This window comes from Oryctolagus cuniculus, chromosome 3 (assembly GCF_051225735.1).
Source record: "Oryctolagus cuniculus isolate XC-2025 breed Fujian yellow rabbit chromosome 3, ASM5122573v1, whole genome shotgun sequence".
Classification (NCBI taxonomy): Eukaryota; Metazoa; Chordata; class Mammalia; order Lagomorpha; family Leporidae; genus Oryctolagus; species Oryctolagus cuniculus.
This window is the reverse complement of record NC_142869.1, coordinates 165,921,703-165,939,006: the sequence shown is the minus strand read 5'-3', so window position 1 is coordinate 165,939,006 and position 17,304 is coordinate 165,921,703. Positions and strand designations below refer to the sequence as shown.

General features: G+C 44.6%; 1 protein-coding gene across 3 annotated transcripts in view; it reads left to right on the top strand.

Moving 5' to 3' along the window:
• The window catches only part of UBE2H (ubiquitin conjugating enzyme E2 H), a 110,744-nt gene that overhangs the window by 1,355 nt on the left and 92,085 nt on the right, over positions 1-17,304 (top strand). The window lies entirely within an intron of this gene.

The window sequence follows — 17,304 nt, the reverse complement described above, 5'->3', positions numbered from 1 at the left end:
GACTGTTTTACTTCTTTGTAGGGATAGATGATGGTCAAACACTCAGTGATGGGATCTGCAGAAGTTTTTAAAAGTAGTTTTTGCATATGGTTTGGAGGTGGGGGATGGGAGGGAAGTTGCCTGGGCAAGAGATTATTACTGTTTTTTTTTTTTTTTTTAATAATCTTTTTGTTAAGATGTTTTTCTCCTCACCCAGGGAAGACTTGGCTAGGAATTAGGAACAGTAGGTGAACTTCTGAGTTTAGGGTTTGGAGTTTTAAGATTTTGGGGGGTGGGCATAGGGATTAGACACAAGCAAGTGATAGAGTATAATGTGCAAATAACACATGGCTAGGCACAAGTGAAATCAACTGTGAGGTGTTTATGGCTGGGATTGTTTTGTCAATATGTGAATGATACCAGTAATATTGGAGTTTTATAAGGTTGTAACTATGACTGTGGGTGTATTTTAGACAAAGCAGTTTTGGGTTTTATTTTTGTTTAGAAACTAGGAAATGACATGGTGGTAGAAATGAGTTATTTTTACCTTGAATTGAGAGTTACTGTCACACCTAATGCAAATTTCTACTTAATGTGTGATTGGGATGGGGGGCAGAGAATTCCAGCTGTTTGTGATCGATGTCAGATTATGTACGTACATAAATTTTTAACAGATTGAGGAAAAGAGTGAGGCCTAACTTGACCTGATGCCTTTTCCATACGGTGCCTTTTGTTCATTGAGTAGTTGTGGCATCTAGAATGATTACGGCATTTAGGAGTGGGGCGGGGAGGGGGGACAGAGGGAGAAGAAAACAGACAAAGAACAGCAGGGTGTCTTTTTTTTTTCTTTTCCCCTAAGTGGCTTATTTCATAGCTTATTTTTAGTAGAAGATGAAGAAAGGCAAAGATGCTCTGGCTTTCTGTTCTTTCCCCACCTTCCTCCTTTCTGACAAAAGAAAGCAGGGGCGGCTTTAAAATCGCGGGTCTCGTAGATGGCAGATAGCGGGGAGGCCGGAGGTCAGCTTTGTGTGTGTGATTTTCTGATCTCGCATAGTTTGGAAGTTAAAATTTTCGGGTGTGTGTGTGTGTGTGTGGTAGGGGTGAGGGATTTTGTGGCCTCCTTTTCCCTGTTGAATTTGCCTCAGTAGGCCCAAAGGGAGCCAATAATTCTTTTTTTTTTTTTTTTTTTTTTTTGAGTACAAGGTATATTTAGCAAAAACGGTTCGGTTCAGGAGAATTCCCCAACCCACTACTAAAACGTGTGCAATTGTGTGAAAGGGCCGGGGGTTGAAAATGAAAGATGGTTGAGAGGAAGTAGAAAGAAAAGGTTTGCAGGAATGTGTAATGCCTGCTGCCCCTCATTGCTCCTGGATGGTTTCCTTGGTGTGGAGGCTGATAGCTGGCTTCATTGCAGTCTCCTCTTTCAGCCCATTTTTGGGTGTCTCCTGAGCGCAATTACACCACCAGGATTTACAGCCTGGCAAGGGAGCCTACAGAGTAGGGAAGAAGCCGTGTGGGGGTAGCGAGCGAAGAGGCTGTGTAACTAATTGGCCACTGCCTCCCACCACCTTGCCAGGTTCATGGGAGAGACTGGCTCTGGTTGTTTGGAGTCGACGATACTTCTTTTGTGATGGGTTGGTCGGAGGAGAGCTGACTCCCAAGTTATGCAGGGAGTGAGTGTTTTGCACCAATGCATTTAATCTGCTGGGCGATTATGTTCTGAAACTCTGACTCATTCATTGTTTCTCTCCTGATCCTCTGCTAAGGGTTGTGCAAACCTCCCCAGGAGCCTAGAAACTGATTTTCATGACTTTTGGGTGCTGTAAGAATCCCCCCCCCAAAAAAAAAAAAAAAAAAAAAAACACCAAAAGCAACAACTAAAAAACTTGCAGTTAGCCTGAATCTTGTGGAATGGTCTGGAATAGCGCTGCCATTTGTTTGCGAAGTCAGGTAGTGGGTGATCCCGTGCTGCTCTCAGCTTGGCAGCCTCTGAGGTTTCCATCTGCAACTGGCTGATTATTTAGATTGTCTGAGAACTGGGGCTCTAGTGACCTTAAAGCGTGATTTGCCCTAAAGGAATATCGGTTTAAGTTCTCCCTGGTGGAGGAACAAACAGCTCAGATTACACGGGTTTCCTTGTTGGTGGGGGTGACGCGTCTCACCCTGTTGCACCGAGCTGGTGATCCTTTTATCTGTGAACCAGTGGCCCCTGCTGAAGGCTAGAGCTGCTTGTTTTGGAAAAGCTATGCAGGCAAAAGGCCGCAGGCAGAGCTCCTCACTGCTCATTGGCCGCTCTGTTACTACCCGGAAAAGGAGGAGGGGTGGAGCTACGGAACAGCTGATGGAGTGTGTGACAAGAGAGTGTGTTTACATACAAAAGAGCTGGGGGCTGGGGAGACCTGGGCCGCGGCCTTAGGGGACCTAGTGTATTTTCAGGGGGTGAAAGGAGAGGAAACCCTGACCTGTTCAAGTAGAAGAAATGTGCAGAAAAATTAAATCAGCTCAGCAGAGTGGATCTCATAATAGTGGTGACTTGGCATACACCATGTTTGTTACTGAAGTTAAGAGTTGGGAACTCAGAATACAGAGAATTTTCACACAGCAGGGTCAGTCTCCTTCACTGGTTCTCATGCAGGAATTCAAAATTAGGGTAGAAATGTTAAGATTCCTTAAAAAGCTTCAAGAGTGATAGAGCTTTGAAGGTCGTTGTCTTACAACTACATTCATTACCATCAGGAGTGAGTGTTTAGGGTTTTGGAGAGCTTTCTATAGCAGGTTCAGACTGTCAGGTGTTTGAGTCACCCATTTTGTGTGCCAGGCGTGCTGGTGGCAGTTTAGGAGTGAGAAGTCCAGTGTGAGTGGTCATGGGGCTTTGGTAGTTAGAAAGAAGAAATGGTTTTTCAGGCTGAGAAGTGAGGCTGTGTTTCTGTCGGGTCAGCACTACGCCAGAATGTGTCACCTTGCTTTTTGAGTAACATGTATTTTCAGTTGAGTTCTTAAAGAATAGAAAGGTTAAAAAGTGAATTTCTGTGATGAGGTGTATAGAGGGATCTGTACTCTTGTATTTAAATGATATTTTTAAAACATTAAAATGTGTGGCCATTAGTCTTTGACTTCAGCTTTGGTATTTTGCTGTTAATCAGTAGTTGTTCTGTCCCTCATCTAGTAGTCTTTGTTACTCTTTAATTTGTGTGCACAGCGTAAATGATTCTAGGATCTTTTAACTTGCTCCAGTGTCAGTTGGGAACCTAGGATTTGCCTTTTATTTTCTGTGGCCTCTGTTTTAATGAGTTGATGAGAGGGAGGTTGGGACAGTTTCGTGGTCTTCAAGCTAAAAGTTAAAGATTTGGCAACTCCCAGTGTTCTGAATTTGCCTTCCCTGCCTAGATTTTGGTGACAAATATAGCATGCTGATACTTTGGTTAAGCAAGAACCTGTATGAGTTCACAGCTTTAGAACATCTGATTTCTTCAGTGCACTTCTAGTAAATTATACACAAGCCTAAAAATTCATCTTTTAGGGGGAAAAATTTTTGCAGATGTAACCCATAAAAGTTTCCTTCCCCTGTTGGTGTGCGTGTGTTGGAACAGCCTAGATTGTTTTGTTTTTGTAGTGTTGCTATCTTCCCAGCACTGTGTGTGTGTGTATGTGTGTGTGTGTGTTTTAAATTTGGAATCTTGTTCAGTCTTAGCAGATTGGATGGTCTTAAGAGTCACTGGAATTCTAGGCATGCAATTCAGACCTTAGATTACAGTGCTTACAAAAGCTTTATGCCTGTGGACTCCACAGAGTGTACATTTAATAAAATAATGAAAAAAAATTTTGTTGCATTCTAAAAGTAATAATTGAGGAAAATAGACATTACAAAAGAAAAAGAAAATAGTTACCTCCTAACTTAACCTTTAAACAGTGATGCAGAACTAGTTATAGGGTCCAGAAAGCCAGAACCCTGAGCTATTCCAAACCTCCCAGACCCCAGTGTGGTACTCATTTTCTGGAGGGCTTGGTGAACACGTTACAGTATCCCATATAGGAATGTCCCACCATGTACTTTTCCGACTCAGTTGGTTTAGGGTGAAGTCTGGGAATTTATATTTCTTTTTCTTTTTTTAGATTTATTTATTAGGCAGAGGCAGAGAGAGAGGTCTTCCATACGCTGGTTCACTCCCCAAGTGGCCGTAACTGCCAGAGCTGGACTTATCTGAAGCCAGGAGCTTCTTCCAGGTCTCCCACTCGAGTGTGGGGGGCCCAAGCACTTGGGCCATCTTCTACTGCTTTCCCAGGCCATAGCAGGGAACTGGATCGGAAGTGGAGCAGCCAGGTCTCCCATATGGAATGCCGGCACAGCAGGTGGCAGCTTTGCCTGCTATACTACAGCACCAGCCCCAAGAATTTGTAGTTCAAAGAGGTTTCCAGGTGATACTGATGCTGTGGTCCAGGTATTACAGTTTAAGAACCATTATTGTTGAATGCTAACCTCTTGGTGTTTTTCCCATCTATTGTTCTTCCCAGGATATGTTGTTTCAACCTGTTGAATCATATCTATGTACCTGTTTAATATTTTTGTAATTATTTCTATCAGATAAAAATAACAGGCATAGGGGCATGTGTTTGGTCTAGTGGGTAAGATCCCAGTTAGGGGTCTGGTCTTGTGACATAACAGATTAAGCTGTCACCTGCAATGCTGGCTTCCCATGTGGGTGCCAGTTTGTGTCCTGGCTGCTCCAATTCCGATCCAACTCCCTGCTAACGGGCCTGGGAAAGCCCAAGTGTTTGAACCCCTGCACCCACTTGGGAGACCAGAGGAAGCGCCTGGCTATTGTGGCCATTTGGGGAACGAACCAGCAGGTGGAAGCTCTGCCTCTCCCTTCTCCCTTATTCTTTCCCTTCTCCCCTTTCCTATAACTCTGCCTTTCAAATAAATCTTAAAAAAAAAAAAAAAAAAAAAAAAAAAAAATCCCAGTTGGGACGCCCGCATCGCATTTTGGAGCCTTTGAGTTCAAGTTCCAGCCTCACTTCCCATTCCAGCTTCCCGCTAATTAGCCCACACTCTGGGAGGCAGTGCTGGTGGCTCTATTAGTTGGGTCCCTGCCATTCATGTAGAAGACCTGGATTGAGTTCCTGCCTGCTCTAACACCTGTTGTTATAGGCACTTGGAGCGAACCAGCTGATGATAGCTTGCTCTCCCTGTCAGTCTCTGTTTCTCTAATAAGTTTTTTAAAAAATTAAAACAACGGGCACAGGGACCAGTATTGTGGCACAGTGGGTTAGGCTGCCACTTGTGATAGCAGCATCCTGTATTGGAATGTCAATTTGAGTGCTGGCTGTTCCACTTCTGATCCAGCTTCCCGCTAATACACCTGGGAAGGCAGTGGAAGGTGGCCCAAGTCGTTGGACCCCTGCACCTGTGTGAGGAAGGAAGCTCCTGGCTGTTGTCATTTGGAGAGTGAACCAGCAGGTGGAAGATCTCTCTCCCTCTCCCTGGCCCTCTTCTCTCTCTCACTCTGCCTTCAAGTGAAGAAATCTTAAAACCAGACATAGTAGTGCATGGAATATGCTGTCCCACAGCTGTGCCAGTGATTCTTTGATGTAATAAAGTTGAAATGAGCATCTTTACACCTAAGGTTTTTCTTTGAGTTATTTCTATCCTCTAGGAATGATTCTAGACCAAAGAAAGTAAACATCTGAATTAAAATACTGAAATAAAAATGAGGCCACATACTTAGTGGACCCTCATTCTTGGTTTTCTTGTGTTTTGCTTGGTGTCCTTTGGTGCTGAAATAGGCAGCCTGGTGTAGTGATTAAAGACGAGATTGTTCTCTCATTGTTTACACTCTGTTTTTTGTGATAGTGATTCTAAGATTAGGCATGCTTCTGCGCTTCTGAGTGCCTTCTGTGAGTTGATAGGTTAAATAAGTTGGATTCGTGGTCAGATTGGACTTGCAAAGGCTGTAGAATTAGTTTTGATATTTTTCTTGAGCTATAACTTGCATACAGAAAGCTATACATGTTTAAAATGATAACATTTGGCCGGCGCCGCGGCTCACTAGGCTAATCCTCCGCCTAGCGGCGCCGGCACACTGGGTTCTAGTCCCGGTCGGGGCGCCGGATTCTGTCCCGGTTGCCCCTCTTCCAGGCCAGCTCTCTGCTGTGGCCAGGGAGTGCAGTGGAGGATGGCCCAGGTGCTTGGGCCCTGCACCCCATGGGAGACCAGGAGAAGCACCTGGCTCCTGGCTCCTGCCATCGGATCAGCGCGGTGCGCCGGCCGCGGCGGCCATTGGAGGGTGAACCAACAGCAAAGGAAGACCTTTCTCTCTGTCTCTCTCTCTCACTGTCCACTCTGCCTGTCAAAAAAAAAAAAAAAAAAAAAATAACATTTGATGTTTTAATGTCATGCATCAATCATGAAGCCTTATCACTACAATCGTGATAGCGAACATACTCATCTTTCCTGAGAGTTTATTGGGGGTCTCCCATCCAAGTACTAACCAGGCCTGACCCTGCTTAGCTTCTGAGATGAGACGAGTTCAGGCGTGGGCGCGTTCAGGGTGGTGTGGCTGTAGACTGTTGGGTCTCTTAGTAGTCTTTTCTTCCCTCCCTCAGCCATTGATCTGATTTCTGTTGCTAAAGATCATCTTTTCTGAAAGATTGATTTACTTATTTATTTGAAAAGCAAAGGGGGAGAGACTGAGGGAAAGATTTTTCTATCCATTGGTCCACTCCCCAAATGGCCACAACAGTCAGGTCTGGGCCAGGCTGAAGCCAGGAGCCAGGAGTTCCCATCCTGATCTCCTGCGTGGGTGACTGATGCACAAGTACTTGGCCCATCTTCTGCTTTCCCAGGTGCATTAGCAGGAAGTTGGAACCTGCACTCCAGTCTGCTATGCTGCTGTCACAGCAGTGGCTTAGCATGCCAGTGGCCACGATACTGGCCCCCATGGGATGTTTTTTTATGTTTCTAGCATTGTACAAAGGGTCTTCCTAAAGGTCATGGGAGTAAACTCTGGAATAAACTATAAGTGAGTTTCAGAGCTTTCTGGTTAATTTTTTGTTAATTCCATTTCCACAAAGTATCTGAAGTAGCCTGGTAAGATTCCATGTAGATGTACAATGTGTACTCTGTGTGTAGATTCTTTGATTGGAATTTGCGATTCACCTGGTTGGTTCCTTTTTATGGCGGGGTTTGGTATTCCATGTTTATACTCTATTTGTATGCATTTACCTCTTGGTGTTGGTGGTATTTGGGTTATTTCCATTTTGAGGCTGCTCTGAACATTTGTATGGACATAGGCTTTTTTCCCCCTCTTGGCTAAGAGAAATAGCTGGAACATCTGGTAAGTGTATGTTTAGCATTTTTTTATTATTTGAAAAAGAGAGAGAGTGAGAGCTCTTGCAACCAATGGTTTACTCCCCAAATGCTCACAACAACTGTGTCTGGGCCAGGCTGAAGCCAGGAGACCCACATGTGTTACAGGACCAAAGTATTTGAGTGATCGCTTCTGACCTCCCAGGGTGCACATTAGCAGAAATAGAGAATTTTTAAGCAGAGCTGGGACTCTGATATGGGATGTGGGCCTCCTAAGTGGTATCTTTTTTGTTGTTGTTGTTCAAGATTTATTTACTTGAAAGGCAGATTATCAGAGAGAGGTAGAGGTCTCCCATTTCCTGGTTCACTTCCCAAATGGCTGCAACAACAGGTGTTGGGCCAGGCTGAAGCCAGGAGCCAGGACTTCATCTGGGTCTCCTACGTGGGTGCAGGGGCCCAAGCACTTGGACCATCCTCCACCACTTTCCTAGGCACATTGGCAGGGAGCAGATCGGAGTTGGAGCAGCCGGGACTCGAACCAGCACCCATATGGGATGCCGGTGCCACAGCACCAATCCCCCTAAGTGGTGTCTTAACCACCACACCAAATGTGCACCCTATATTTAACTTTTGAAAAATTAGTTTGAATTTAAGTTTTACTGATGAGTTTGTATTTCATACACAAAAATTGTGATGATGCATTAAATAACGTGTTCCTAGGGCCTGACTTTGTTGAAGCTGGTTTTGTAGCTGCTTTTCTTCCTCCTTCATCTGAAATAGTGAATTAAATTTTCCTTGTGAATTGTGTTTGTTTTGTGGCCTTTGGAATAGCACTTTAGGAATTATAGTCAAAAATAATTTGTTTTTGCATTTGCTAACAAGACTTCATTATACTTTAAAAAAAATTTATTATTTTTTTTTTACTTGACAGAGTTAGACAGTGAGAGAGAGAGACAGAGAGAAAAGTCTTCCTGCCGTTGGTTCACCTCCCAGATGGCCGCTACGGCTGAGCTACGCCGATTCGAGCCAGGAGCCAGATGCTTCTTCCTGGTCTCCCATGCGGGTGCAGGGCCCAAGCACTTGGGCCATCCTCTACTGCCTTCCCTGGCCACAGCAGAGAGCTGGACTGGAAGAGGAGCAGCCGGGACTAGAACCCGGCGCCCATATGGGATTCCTGCGTCGCAGGCGGAGGATAACCAAGTGAACCATGGCGCCGGCCCCCTCATACTTTTTTTAAAAGAATTATTTATTTTGTTTGAAAGGCAAAGTTAGAAGGAGAGACAGAGACATCTTCCATCTGCTGGTTCACTACCCAGGTGGCTGTAGCTCTCTGGCTAGGCTGGGCTGAAGCCAGGAGTTAGAGGAGTCAGGAGCTTATTCCAGGTCTCCCACATGGGTGCAGGAGCCCAAGTACTTGGGCCAACTTCCACCGCTTTCCTAGGCACATTGGCAAGGAACTTGAACCGGCATCCATATGGGATTCCGGCGTTACAGGTGGCAGCTTAACAGCTGTGCTACAGTGTTGATTCCTATATAATCTTTTTAAAAAGGTAAGGACAGGGACCAGAGTTGTGGCTCGGCAGTTCAGCAGCCACCTGCTGGTACCCCGTATGAGTGCTAGTTTGAGCCCTGGCTGCTCCATTTCCAATCCAGCTCCCTGATAATGTGCCTAGGAAAGCAGTAGAAGATGGCCCAAGTTGAGCTCTTGCGACTCAAGTGAGAGACCCAGACGGAGTGATCTGGCTGAGCCCCAGCTGTTGAGGCCATTTGGAGAGTGAACCAGGGAATGGAGGATTGATCACACAATTGATTGCCCTCTCTAATTCTGCCTTTCAAATAATTTTTTTTTTTTTTAAAAGGTAGGCACACTTTTTGATGGTAACCTTTTCCTTTTGTAAAGTATTGATAAATTTTTTTTTAACCTTTCCTTAGCACCTCCTGTGAGGTTACAAATAGTTGCATAGGACTCTGTATAGACAGTGTCTTCAATTTTCATAGAGATTAAATTCAGGTAAAAGAAACCAGCAATAGCTCAGTGACAGAACTGGAAACTGATTTTTTTTTTTTTTTTAAGATTTTATTTATTTATTGAAAGAGTGACAGGCAAAGGAAGAGGGAGGTATCTCCAATCTGCTGATTCATTCCCCAAATATCTGCAGCAGCCAGGGCTGGGCCAGGCTGAAGCCAGGAGCGTATAACTCCATCCAGATCTCCCACATGGGTGGCAGGGGCCCAAGCACTTGGAACATCTTTGGCTGCTTTCCCAGGGACGTTAGCACTGAGCTGGACTGGAAGCGGAGCAGACAGGACTTGAACTGGTGCTCATATGGGATGCTGGTGCCTCTGTGCCACAGTGCCAGCCCCTGGAAACAGATTCTGAGAGTACCCCTCAATATGCTTCTCAATTATTGAAGTTAACTTTTTTTAAAAGACTTTAAAAAAGATTTATTTATTTGAAAGAGTTACACAGAGAGAGGAGAGGCAGAGAGAGAGATGAGAAAGGTCTTCCATCCAGTGGTTCACTCGCTAATTGGCCACAACGACCGGAGCTGTGCTGATCCGAGGCCAGGAGCCAGGAGCTTCCTCCAGATCTCCCACTTAGGTGCAGGGGCCCAAGGACTTGGGCCATCTTCTTAATACTTTTTTTAAAATTTAATTAATTAATTTATTTATTTTGACAGGCAGAGTGGACAGTGAGAGAGAGAGAAAGGTCTTCCTTTGCCGTTGGTTCACCCTCCAATGGCTGCTGCGGCCGGCGCACTGTGCTGATCCGAAGGCAGGAGCCAGATGCTTCTCCTGGTCTCCCATGGGGTGCAGGGCCCAAGCACTTGGGCCATCCTCCACTGCACTCCCTGGCCACAGCAGAGAGCTGGTCTGGAAGAGGGGCAACCGGGACAGAATCCAGCTCCCCGACTAGGAATAGAACCCGGTGTGCAGGCGCCGCAAGGCGGAGGATTAGCCTATTGAGCCGTGGCGCTGGCCTTGGGCCATCTTCTACTGCTATCCCAGGCCACAGCAGAGAGCTGGATGGGAGGTGGAGCATCTGGGACTCGAACCGGTGCCCATATGGGATGCTGGCACTGCAGGTGGCGACTTTACCCGCTATGCCACAGCACCGGCCCCAAAGTTAACTTTTAATGAGATGAAGGTTAAATTTTTTTTTTTTTTTTGGGTATTCTCTACGAGCTGATAGGTTAATTTATAGACATTAATAGACATTGCCATAATGTTGGACATTGGGGTGGATGTTGTGGCACAGTGGGTTTATCTGTCACTTGGGACTCCTGCAACCCATGTTAGAGCACTTGATGTTGAGTTTCGTTTCTGCTTTTTTTTTTTAAACATTTATTTTATTTATTTGAAAGAGTTACAGAGAGAGGTAGGGACAGAGAGAGGTCTTCTACCACTGGTTCTCTCTCTATAGCTGCAGCGGCTGGGACTTGGCTGATCTGAAGCCGGGAGTCCAGAGCTGCTTCTGGTTCCTCCTAAGTGGGTGCAGGGGTCCAAGATCTTGGGCTTGGGCTATCCTCTGTTGCTTTACCAGGCACATTAGCAGGGAGCTGGATCGGAAGTAGAACAGCCGGGACTTGAACCAGTGCCCATGTGGGAAGCAGATGCTGCAGACTGGGTCTTTAACCTGCTTTGCCACAGTGCCCACCCCTTCATTTCTGCTTCTGGTCCAATTTCTTGCTGATGTTCCTTGGAAGTAGTGGACGATGGCCCAAATAATTGTGTTCTTGCCATCCTTATGGGAAATGTGGATGGAGTTACTGGTTCTGGCTTTGGCTTTGCAGGCATGTAGGGAGTGAGCCAGCAGATTCAAGCTCTCTCGTCCCCTTCTCTGTGTCATTCTGCCTTTCAAATAAATAAATGTTAAAAAAAAGACATTACTTTGTAATAGTTGTTGAAGTCATACCTTCTAATAAATTAGACATTTTAATTTATATTTGGGTGTTTATATGTGTGTTGCTTAAAAATTACTGACAGCTGGAGCTTTTAGTTTGGCTAACAAGAAAAAGACCATCTGGTTTATGCCTGTTTTAATTGAAGTTGACCACAGTGTGGAGTATATTGGGTGAGTAGACTTTGTCTCCATAGTCAGTACAGGGATGGTGCAGTGAGCATGTAACATAAAGTGTATTTCTAATTCCTAAGCGTAATTTAAGTGCAGTGTGGAAATATTGGAAAACACAGAGAAGTCATTTCATGCATTTGAGGGGCTGCTGTTGCATTAGTGGTTCTCAGCTGGGTATCAGATTTGAGAAGAATTACTGTGTTTTTAAGGACAGGTAGTTTATTCTATGTGTCTTAGCAGCCGCTTGAGGAGAGTCCTTGGTTTGCAGGCGGATGTGTGTGGTGTACAAGTATCCGCTCCTGCCCAGTAGAACCCAGATCCTCGCGAGCCAGGTGGAAAGCCCATAGGGCAGCTGTGTGCTCATGAAGGGTGAAGGATCCTTTTCACCTCCCCCTGCTGTGTAGGTATCTAGGGCGTTAGGTAGGCGGTTTGAATGGGTGCTACTGATCTGACCTGGCTCTGCAGAGACTTCAGGGAGGAGTAGCACACACACCCTTGTAAAGGTGAGAGGCTTGGCTGCACTCTGCCATTGTCTGGAAAACTGGCGTTGCTGGTGGGTCTGTCCCTGGGCTGTAGCATTGGAGGAGCCGTATTTTGAGTTAGAGTATTACTTCTTTGATTGGGAATGCAATCCATATCTTTTGTCCAGCCTCCTGGCTAACCTTTTTTTTTTTTTTTTTTAAGATTTATTTGTTTGAAAGGCAGAGTTATAGAGAGGCAGAGGCAGAGGCAGAGAGAGAGAGAGAGAGAGAGAGAGAGAGAGAGAGAGAAAGAAAGATCTCCCATCCGCTGATTCCCTCCCCAGACGGCCGCAATGGCCGAGCTGTGCTGATCCAAACGCAGGAGCCTCTTCTGGATCTCCCACATGGGTGCAGGGGCCCAAGCACTTGGGCCATCTTCTCCTGCTTTCCCAGGCCGTAGCAAAGAGCTGGATCAGAAGTGGGGCAGCTGGTACCCACATGGAATGCTGGCACCGCAGGCCGGGGCTTTAACCCACTGAGCCCCAGAGCAGGCCCCTAACTTTTTTTTTTTGAAGTTTATTTGAAAGGCAGAGCAACAGTGTTAGACCTTCTGTCTACTAGTTCACTCTCCAAATGCCTGCAACAGCTAGAACTGAGTCAGGCTGAAGCCAGGAGCCCACAATTCTCTGTGTGTGGGTGGGTGGGTGGGGTCTCTCAAGGGGAGGCAGGGACTAAAGGACTTTGATCATCTGCTGCCTCCCAGGGTGTGTGCTAGCAGGAGGCTGGATCAGAAGCAGAGGTGGTGCTTGTCCTCAGTCACTCACATGTGGGACAGGGACATGCCAGGGCACAGCTCCACCTGCCCCTGCACCCCCTCTTCAGGGAGACGTTATGCATGAGAGTAGGAGATACTCCTTAACACATGAAATTGTTATTTATGGTGTAAGTTACATATTTGTGTTTTGATATTAGGCAAGCATTTTTCCCCGTGTGTCTCTTTTTTAAATCATGTACACTGGTAAAGGTTTCTTGGTTTATAAAATCTTAGATGAAGTGATGTAAATAGGAGATTAGATACAGGGTGGGCCTGGTTCATTTTACCTCAGAAGCAATTGGGATGCCACTCAGTCTCGTAAAAAGGCCGAGTTGGTTTGTTCAAATGATAGCTGTACAGGTGAGGCTCTGGATTTTGCTTGTTAATAAGTTGACTTTATATTGTATAGGCAGTTCCTGAAAGGCTGATTCATTGAAAATTCAGGTGAACATTTCTTTTGCAGCATTTGTATCTGAGGAGTTGATTGGGTTAGAGTTGTGTCCATCAGATGACAAAGTGTAATGTAGTTGTATATATTGTTTTATGGTCTTACACTGAGAGCTAGATGTTTAGTACCTTTTTGCTAATCTTGAAAAATCTAAAGAAATTAGTAAGAAAGCTTAAAACTACATAACCCTTATTTCAAAGAAAAGAAACTGGGTTGGTTTTTCGTGTTTTTTTTTTTTTTTTTTTTCCTCCCCATTACCAGTCTTGGTCAGATTACTAGTCCAAACCAGGAGAATCTATAATGGAATCATCCCATGATGTGGATCTTGGACAGTTTGGATTTTTATTACAGATTATTTTTATATTCAAATGGATTAATGAAGGAAATGCATTTTAAATACCTTAACTTGGTAGCCAATATTAATGTTGTTTTTAAGTATACAAAAATATAGAAAGTAATACATGCTTGATAGAATCATTGGGTGAGGGGCCAGCGCTGTGGCGTAGCGGGTAAAGCTGACACCTGCAGTGCCGGCATCCCATATGGGTGCCAGTTCAAGTCCCGGCTGCTCCACTTCTGATCCAGTTCCCTGCTATGGACTGGGAAAGCAATGGAAAATGGCCCAAGTCCTTGGGCCCCTGCACCCATGTGAGAGACTGGAAGGAAGTTCCTGGATCCTGGCTTCAGATTAGTCCAGCTCTGGCTGTTGCAGCCATTTAGGAAGTGAAACAATGAATGGAAGATGTCTCTCTCTTTCTGCCCTTGCCTTGCTGTAACTCTGCCTTTCAAATAAATAAATCTTAAAAAAGGGGCCGGCACTGTGGTGCAGTGGGTTAAAGCCCTGTCCTGAAGCGCCGGCATCCCATATGGGCGCCGGTTCTAGTGCTGGCTGCTCCTCTTCAGATCCAGCTCTCTGCTGTGGCCTGGGAAAGCAGTAGAAGATGGCCCAAGTCCTTGGGCCCCTGCACCCATGTGGGAGACCTGGAAGAAGCTCCTGGCTCCTGGCTTCAGAAAGGCGCAGCTCTGGCCGTTGCGGCCATCTGGGGAGTGAACCAACGAATGGAAGACCTCTCTCTCTCTCTCTTCTCTGCCTCTCCTCTCTCTGTGTAACTCTGACTTTCAAATAAATGAAATAAATCTTTAAAAAAAATCTTAAAAAAAATTATTGGGTGAATAGAGGAAGAACAGTATTGATGATGATGTAATTTGGTGCTGAATGAACTTTCCACAGGCACCATCTCGATAATGAATAAAAGGGAAAACCCTGTATTTCGCCTCTCTTCCTGTCTATAGATTAAGAATACAAACCAAGATAGCTTTTAAGTCAGAAGGAGAGTAGGCAGGCTTGTGAGGATGTTGTTAGTCTGATTATCTGGATTGTCGCTCGTTTCTCCTGGCAGTAAAGGACAGCTCCTAAGTTGTGTGGTTGATGGTCAGATGACACATACTTGAATAGACCTGTGTTGTCAGCCATGCTGGTGTGAACTCTCTGCTTTGTTTTTTCCTTCTACAGACTCTTCAATTCGAATCATTAGTAACCAGATTCTGCCCTTGAGTAGTTAGTTAATGGGTTATTTCTGTTAGAGATTTAGCAAAGAGTTTAGTAAGGGGTTGACCATGATGTATGATTATCAGGAAGGCCGTATTGGAGGTTCCTAAAGACTATGGCTTCATTTTCATATATTGTGTGTTTTCAAGTCTCTGTGTCCATTTTCTGCTAGTGCTGTTTGATTTCTAGGAATCAAACAAGGCAGTTAAACTCACTGGTATGAAAGTACCTGTATGTATGTATGTATGTATTTATTATTGACTTGAAAGGCAGAGTTGGAGACGAGGAGGGACAGAGATTTCCATCTGCTGGTTCACTCCCCAGATGGCTGCTGCTGCGCCAGGCGGAAACCAGGAGCTTCTTTCGGGTCTCCCATGTGGTTGCAGGGGCCTAAACCCTTGGGCCATCTTCCTCTGCTTTCCCAGGCACTTTAGCAGGGAGTAGGATTGGAAGTGGAGTAGCCAGGACGCGAACTGGTACCCATATGGGATGCTGGCGCTGCAGGTGGTTTAACCCATTGTGTCACAGCACTGGTCCTAGAAAATCCCTTTAGATAACCCCCCCATACACATATACGTTTACCCCCTTTGGAGAGAAGGTATTTCCAGATCTTTTATAATATCTAAAATACAAGCTTATTTAAAAGTAGTAGTAAAGCCATGTTTTTTGTTCTAGAAATTTGAAAATCAAAGTACACTTGGTTTATTTTTATTTTGTGCTTTTTGGCAATTATATATCAAACTTGAACTTAGGCTAAACAGTATGTATCCCCTGAATGTAAAAATAGCAGGCAACACCTTCAGTTTGCCTACTTAAGTGAGACACCATGGAACTTGGGATCCAAATTGTGTGTTCCTATTCTTCTCAAGAATTTGTCCATTCTGAGCTAGATAGTTTTGTCACTGTGAGATTCAGGAGCTGCAAAGTATTTTCTCTAATCCTCAGGACGGCTAGAAATCTGTGTCACTCAACATCCTCCTGTCCCATTCAGGCAAGGTAAATGGGAGTGGTCCCCTGCCCCGCGGGAGTTTATCCCAGGATTAAGTTTGGCCCCTTTGCATCTTGTAACTGAAAGAATGGTCACTAAGATACCTTGTCTACCTGTGTTTATTTTGCGTTTCTTTTCTTTTTTGGGGGAAGGGTTGGTTACCTGGTGTATGTACTCAAGCCTTTGAACTGGATTAATTTGACAGACAGACATGTCTTATCTTTCTCTTTGCTTAATGGGAAATAGAATTAGAAATTCTATTTTTTATAAATCAAGAATTACTGTATGACTTGTGTGCTTTTAAATTGGAGCTTATTACTCATTTGAATGAACTGGATAAAATATAATGGTTTTAGTCTGCCAGTTCTGGCTGTTTTATTTCTTAACTGTCATTCTTAGAGTGTTTTGTCAGCTGTGATGAAGCTCTGATGACATCTTATTATTTAAAGTTAAATTTCAGTAGATATTACACTCACATAGGTTTTAGCATGCTTTTATACTTAGAGAAAACCTGGACTGCAAATAATAGTATTAAAAGGCAGCAGTTGCTTTCTGAATATGAGGGCTCTTTGAATGAAAGTTAATACTTACATTTTTCTAGGCAATATCATTTTGGCCTTCAATAACAGTTTAAGAAGTACTGATACTTGCACTGCTACAGATTAGGGCCGTAAACTCTGGAAACTTTGTTTTTATTGTTGATAGAAAAATAGAGGCCAACATTGAAATAAAGAGCCTGCTTTTCATCTGTGAGTTGTAAACTCAGTCTTACTAGTCAGTAGTCACATCTGTGTGAAAAAGAATTAAAGCATAACCCAAGAATGTCCTAGCTAATCCTGTTTATGAATATAATACTCATAAATAAAAAGTAAACATGACAGTGTTGTTTTTTTTTTTTAAGATTTATTTACTTATTTGAAAGTCAAAATTACAGTGAGAGAGTGAGAGACAGGGTTGGGGGTGGCTTCTATCCGCTGGTTCATCAGCTAAGTGCAGGGGCCCAAGCACTTAGACCAACATATGTTGCTCTTCCAGATGCATTAGTCGGGAGTTAGATCAGAAGCAGAGAAGCTGGGCCTAGAACCGGCACTCTGATATGGGATGCTGGAAGGGATATGTGACGTTCTAACCCACTGTGCCATGCCAGCCCTGCTTAGTAGGTTTTTTTCTTCTTTTAAAAATGATTTACTTACTTTGAATTTCAGAGTTAGAAGGAGAAACAGAGATCACCCATCTGCTAGTTTGCATTAGTCAGCACTGGGCCAGCTGAAACTAGGAGCCAGGAGTTTAATCTGTATCTCCCAAATGATGGCAGGGCCCCAGACACTTGGGCCACCTCCTGCTGCTTTTCTCAGGCCGTTAGCAGGTAGCTGGATTGGAGTGGAGCAGCTGGGACATGGACTGGTGCCTGTATGGGATGCTGGCTTTGCAGGCGGCATTATCTGCTATGTCACAACACCAGCCCTGTTTTTTTTTTTGTTTGTTTGTTTGTTTGTTTTTCTTTCTTTAAAAGATTGATTTACTTATCGGAAAGGCAGAGTTAGAGGGTGAGACAGAGATCTTCCATCTGCTGGCTCATTTCCCAGATGGCTGTAGTGGCCAGGGCTTGGCCAGACGAAAGCCAGATCATGGATCTTCATCCTGGACTCTCACATGGGTGTCGGGGGCCTGAATTTGAGTTCTG